The following is a 6,337-nucleotide window of genomic DNA, read 5'->3' on the forward strand; positions in this document are numbered from 1 at the left end:
CCCTCCACCTCTCATAGAGGGGCCCTGAGGATAAAAGCAGTGCGGAGCCACTGGTGCTGGGAGCGGAGCCTGGCAGGGTGGGCTGTCTATTCATATTTGGTCAATGAATAAAAGTCCCGCCCACCCACAGCACGTCCCCAGATGCCCGCAGGCCCAGCTGCTTGTCGAAACAGACCTGTGATGCAAGTCAGGTGTCTCCCCTTTCTCTACGCTCTCCCCGGCCACCCGCCTTGTCCCGGGGGAAGGGGCTGCTGAGCACTCACTGCTGGTGGTGGCCTGAGGTCCCTCCGAGGAGGTAGGGCGAGTGGGTGGCGTTTTTCGAAGCCGCTGCCTGTTGTCTCCTGCTAACATGCTGGGGAGAGGCCGTAGGTGCCTGAAGGCCCTGGAGACCCCTGGGCTGGCGGGGAGAGGTTGACAGTGATGGGACCTCTTCCCGGTCAGGCCCTGCCCTCTCCTGAGCACCAGCGGCCTGACCGGGACGGGGTTCGCCACGTGCGGGTCAGGAGGCCGCTTGGCAGCGATCCTTCCGTCGGGCCAGCCCAGACCGAGCGGCTCCACTGTGAGCGGGCTGCCTGTCCCGTGGGCACCTCAGCCTCTGCCCGCGGCATCAATGGGCTGGTTTGGAAGAGGACCACATGTCGAGAAAGGTCGGGGCGCAAAGAGCTCGGGGTCCGTCTCATCCCCAGACAAGTGAGTGAGTCTAGGCCTAAGTCTCCTGATTTGCCTAAGGGACAGTGTGCCGCTCTGGCCCCAGGTTCCAAAAGTCTGAGAAATTAGAGGGTCAAGTATCTGTGACCCAGAGGTCAAGGATGTGTCTGTGACACAGGGGACAAGGGATGGAGGACAGGACCGTCAGAGTACTGAGCTACCTTTCCAAACACGGATACCCAGGGGCTGTGTGGTCCCTATAGGGGGCACTGTCTCAAACCCCAGCTGAGCTAAGGGACATGACCCAGTTAGCGCTGGTCTGTAATACGTGGATGTCCCCACCCAGAGGAGCTCCTGAGAACCTCCCAGGGGGACCCTGTACCCTCCCCTTCCCATCTGCCTCTGTCAGGCTTCAACTGGAGAAACGGAACCAGTAGGAGATCTATGTTAAGAGATTAATTGCAAGGAATTGGTGATGTGATTTTGGGGCTGGCTAGACAAGTCCAAAATCTGAAGGGTGGGCGGGAACTCTGGGCCTGGGCGGACGCTGCTGTCCGCAGGTGGAATTTCTTCCCCATCAGGAAAGGCTCAGCTCTGTTCTTAAGGCCTCTCAAATTACAAAGTCAGGCCCACCCAAAGTGCTGAGGACAATCTATAAGTCACCGTCACAGCGACATTAAGATTGGTGTTCCATCGAAGAGTGAGAACTATAGCCTCGCCAAGTTGACACTGACCATCACACCAGCCCTCCGTCCATGGCTTCGATCTCCTTCCAGCCTGGGCACCCACTCTCAGCCCATGGTCCCCCGCTGGGGGGTGGGATGAGAGCGGCAGCTCTCCCAAGTCTCCTGCGATGAATTCTCCCCTGGACCGTGTCGTGTGTCCCTTGCTTGTGAAATCATCGACCAGCCTAGTAAGCCCCATGTGAGCCCAGCCTGGCGTAGAGCCATCGGCCTGCTTTCTGCCCTCCTGGGGGAAATGCAGAGCCGGGAACAACTTTGCCGAGCGCCTCTGATTTCCTGGCCCCACAACCCTGCTCCGGGCTGGAGTCCTCGGTGAGACTCTGGGCTGCGGAAAACCAGTCCCGTGGTTGTTTTGCTTCGATTGCACAATCCTGGTGCAGGAGGCCAGAGAAGACATCTGCTGTTTTGGCCAGCCCAGCACCCACCCCCATTTCTGCTGAAAGCCCCCCAGTTTCCTTGTGGGGAATTTCCCCTGTGTGCGCAGCCTGGGGAATGGGCTGTCAGTCTGGATGTCGCTGTCCTTCGTCGAGGGATGGGCCTGTGGCCCTTGCCGGGTCACCAGCCCTCCTGTGAGGACAGGCATTCATTTCTCGTCCTGATGGCCCGTCGTGAAGGTCGTCACGGAGTCTCCCCCGACTCTCCAAAATGCCCCGATTATGCCCTCGCCGGGGCCTGCCCGCTCTCCCCCTCAGTCTGGCGATGAAGCCCTTTTCTGCTCAAGGCAAACAGTCTAATTTTGTTGCTCAAACCTGACTGACTAAATCCAACTGCCTATCCTGCTCCGCCTAGACTCGCTCTGTGACCCTGGGCAAGAGGGCTCCTCTCTGGGCCTCAGTTTCTCCACCTGTATGTCTAAGCTGCTGCTATCTTCGAGGTCCTGCCTCGTGGCTTTGCAGCCGACTGTCGTGGATCAGCCGGGGCTTTCTCAGCCCTGATCTAGGGGTCTCTGGGGAGTGTCTGGTGGGAGAGGGGAGATGTTGGTTTGGGAAACTTCAATTCTATCTCCTGCCATGGTTAGCGGGGCCATGAGGATCGAGGTCCTCTGCACCAAGGCCTTGCGAAGTCAGCTTTGCACAGTCAAGCCGTTGCTTTAATAGGATAGTGGTCCACGTCTCTTCAAGTCATTATGCCTGAAAGCTTTGAGAATCCAGAAGCTTTGGATGCTCTCCCTACACTAAAAACATCTCTCTATCCATGTCTCTCCCTCTCCCTCCCTCTACCCCATCCCTTCTCTCCAACATACACTCTCTCTCTCTCACACACACACGCACGCACGCGCACACACACTTTAATGTAAAATTTCAGAAGGCGGGTTAGGAACAGCCTTCAGATACCAGTCCTGACCCTCAAGTGAGCCACCCCTGAGTTCATATGACACGTAACCAACTTCAGCACACATGTCAGTGGCCAGACCCTACCCAAGGTGCTTTGTGAGCATCAGCTCATCCACTCAAAGAGGACGGCATTTGTGGTCGAGATTGCTACGTTTTCACCAAACCCTGGTTCATTATTTTCCCTTGGGTGTGTAGCTGAACTACATTTCCCAGCCTCCCTTGCAGTTAGGCATGGCCATATGACTATGCTCTCTGGCCAATGGAATGTGAGCCGCAGTGATGTGCCCACCCCTTCCTAGCCTGGTCCATAAATTTCTTCCAAGCCATCCTCAACTCTCTTTCCCCTTCCACAAGATTATTGCCAAGGAGGCTAAGGCCTTAGCCACAAGTTGAAGAAGCCTGGGTCCCCGAGTGACTGTGGAACAGGACCCTGGTCCCATCCCTCCGCCAGCCCAGAGCAGACTACCGTGAATAAGAAATGAACTTTTATTTAGGGACTATTTGTTATAGCTGTTAGCCCGTCCTAACTAAAATAACATTTTTATTATCCCCTTCCGGCGAGCATCTTTTCATTCTAAAAGGCTCCATCTGAGGTTTCCTTTAAAATCGTAAGCTCCCCTGCTGCCGTTAGCCCGGGATCCCACAGGCTGGAGAGTATGCACTGAGGGCCCTGTGCCTGGTGCCCATGTGAACTCAAGGCATCTTCTCCAGGACCCCGATTTACAGCTTCTCCCCTCGCCCTCAGGCCCCTCCACCCCAGATTTCCTCCTTTCATTATGTCTGTAGTTTGTGGATTTCTTGTTCCATCCTGCTGCCTCCCATTACTTTGGCCATTGTCAGGGGTCCAAGAGAGATTCAGAGACAGCCATATCTGTGTTTTTCTCCCTGACAAATAGCTCCCTGAGGGCAGGGCCCCAGGCTGGTTTGCTGCTGAATTTCCTCACACCCAGCAGAAGATGAGCACAGGGTGCTTCTGAAACGCCCCTCGTGGAAGCGACGACCCATTCGAACGTCATTGGTCTTTGTCATTCTACAGTGTGCAAGGTCCCCTGAGAGGATCGTTCCCAGAATCCCATTTTCCTGGGGCCTGTCACTAGTACATGCCCGCCTGTCCAGACCTCGGCTGGCTGCTGCTTTCACAGCTGGTTCTGGGGGCTACTGGGAAGGGCTACTTGGATGCCAGAGGGATAAGCTGACCTCTGCCTATTTCTTAAATGAGCTCTAGCCAGGCTCAGGAACGTGGGGGCTAGGAGCCTGGGCTGCCTCGCTCCGACCCTGTACCCCAATCACAAATTGTACCCCAGCCCCTGCTCCGGGCCCCTGCATGCCAGGAGACAGACAGGTCAATTAAACCCCCACTGTGGGCAACCCTTTCCACCACTGTCCCTCGGAGGAAGGAAGCCCCTACCTTTTTAAATAATTCAACTGATCTCCAAACTACCTTTAGCCCTTTACAAACCCTTAGCCCTCGGTTATCTTCATAATGATAATATTAACTCTACTTACTAGAGCATGCCGGGCCCCAGGCTAAGCCATTTACACCCGAGGTCTCTCTGATCCCTCACGCCATCTCTTGGAGGTGAATTCCCTCATTGTCTCCATTTTACAGATGAGGGAGCTGAAGTTCCAGGAGCCCTTCCCAGTAGCCCCCAGGACCAGCTGTGAAGGCAGCAGCCAGCCGAGGTCTGGACAGGCGGGCATGTGCTAGTGACAGGGCTGCCCAGGACTGGTTTTCCCATTTGGAGCAGTGGGCAAAAAGCTACTGGGAGGAGGTGTGTGGGGGCGGGGGGCGAACTCCCTCCCCAGGGAGCTCCAGGGCAGCTCCCAAGCCCACCCCCCGACTCAGGTCTTTCCCTTCCTTTGCTGCTTTCCATGGGTCCTTGACCTCCGCCCACACCACCAGCCGCTTAGACCCCACCCTGGAGCTCAGCTCATCTCCTTCTCCTGTTCCCACCATCGGAAGCTTGGCTGTTCGTCTTCTCCCCAGCACGCCCAGCCGGCGACGCTCCTCTGAGGTTGTGTGTTCACTTTGCAAAACAGCAGAAATTTATAGCCCAAGTAATTGATCGCGGTGCCGCCACCTCCTTCCATCTCGCTCGGTCTCCCTGTTCCCTTCTCCCTGCTCTCCTTCCTCTCTTTTCTCAGTGTACCATCTGTGGTGTCAGGGAAAAGGAAGCCAAGAACGGGGGGCGGGGGCTTCCACTCCCTGCTCTGCCAATTACGAGTCGCATGAACCTCAGTTTCCCCATCCACAAAACGGAGACGCTAATAATACCTGCTCACGCGTGTGCCGGGCCACGTGGATGCTGGAGCTGTGGCGAGCACCTGTACGTTGTGACGTCATCCCCAGAGCAATCCTGTGAGGTGGGTGGCTTGAGGGCCTACCTTCCGGATGGGGACCCTGGGGCCCAGAGAACTCGGGGCGTCTGCTCAGGCTCCCGGAGCTGGAAAACAACAGCCCTGGGGCTTAAACTGGGATCAGTCGTGCTGGCCCAAACCATTAGGCGACACTGCCTCCTTTTCCCCACGGGCCCAATCAGAACAGGTGGTCCTCGCCAGGCCTCTCCATCCCTATGTCACTTCAACCTGGCGCTAACTAGGGGGAAGAAACAGGGGCTCTCGAGAGAGGAAAGTGCTTTGTAAACTGTAGAGTGCTGTGACCATGGAAGGAAACTTCACATTCCTCAAATTTCCATTCCTCAAACGTCTGGGAGACTCTGGGACCTAAGAGCTTGCCTTGGCCTCAGAGTCCTCCCTCCTCTCCTTCCAGAGACCCCGTCTGAACAGGAGCCTCCTGCCCACGAGACCCCCCACCCCAGCCAGCCTCATGGTGCCTCCAAGGAGGGCCACAGAACCTTCTGGAATGACCTGCCAAAGGGCTCTGAAGGGCACTTCACTTGCCCTTCCCATGGCAGATGAAGCACGCAGGCCTGGGAAGGGTGGCCCAGGTCCCCCGCCCCACCCCGAGTTTTGCAGGCCTGGCTGGAAGGCCCCCTCTGGACTCCCACTCCAGTGCTCCCTGGGCTGGCAGCCATTCCTGCTTCCTTCTGTTCCGTTCTGGGGAGAAACTATTTCCAGAGGGCTAGAGCTTGTCTTTTTACCTTCCACTCCTTTCTCTTTCTTGTTCTCGGCCTAGCTTTCTCTCTGTCTCTGCACGTCTCTGTGTCTCAGCAGCCCCTGCCTCCCTCTCCTAGCCTCTAGCCTGCAGGTGAGGACTTGCTTCCTTCCCATGCCTGGCCGCAAGGCCAAGCACAGCTCCTCTCCAACTCCGTTAGCCCCCAGGGTGCCTCTGTATGCAGCACCCAGCCTCCTCCTTTCCCCATCGCAGCCTGGGGCGGGGAGGCACAACTGGGGGACAGCGGTGCGTTTGTGTCCCTTTTTCTGGAAGGACAGGAGGCTTCAGCCCCTCCGGCTGCCTGCTCCCGCCTGGCTGGTGGAGATGAGAGCTGGCCGCAGAGCTGGGAGCCAAGCAGCGGCGTACAGAACAAACAGAATTTTTTTTTGCAACTAGAGGGGGAAGCACAGAGCTAAAAATAAAACGAAAAGATCAGTATCTGTCAGTCTGACAGCTGATTGGCTGCTCGGAGATGCATATAATTACCAGCAACTGGC

At 56.7% G+C, this 6,337-nt stretch overlaps 1 long non-coding RNA gene across 1 annotated transcript in view; it reads right to left on the bottom strand.

Annotated features, from left to right (window-relative positions):
- The window catches only part of LOC120601761 (uncharacterized), a 10,127-nt gene extending 3,812 nt beyond the window's left edge, over nt 1–6,315 (bottom strand). The window contains exons 1-2 of the long non-coding RNA XR_005652550.1: nt 5,001–6,315; nt 264–397 (exon numbers count right to left, since the gene is read on the bottom strand). This is a non-coding gene — a long non-coding RNA (uncharacterized LOC120601761). The remainder of the gene's footprint in view (nt 1–263; nt 398–5,000) is intronic.
- Between the last annotated feature and the right edge of the window lie 22 nt (nt 6,316–6,337).

This window comes from Pteropus medius, unplaced genomic scaffold (genome assembly GCF_902729225.1).
Source record: "Pteropus medius unplaced genomic scaffold, Ma_sr-lr_union100, whole genome shotgun sequence".
Taxonomy (NCBI): domain Eukaryota; kingdom Metazoa; phylum Chordata; class Mammalia; order Chiroptera; family Pteropodidae; genus Pteropus; species Pteropus medius.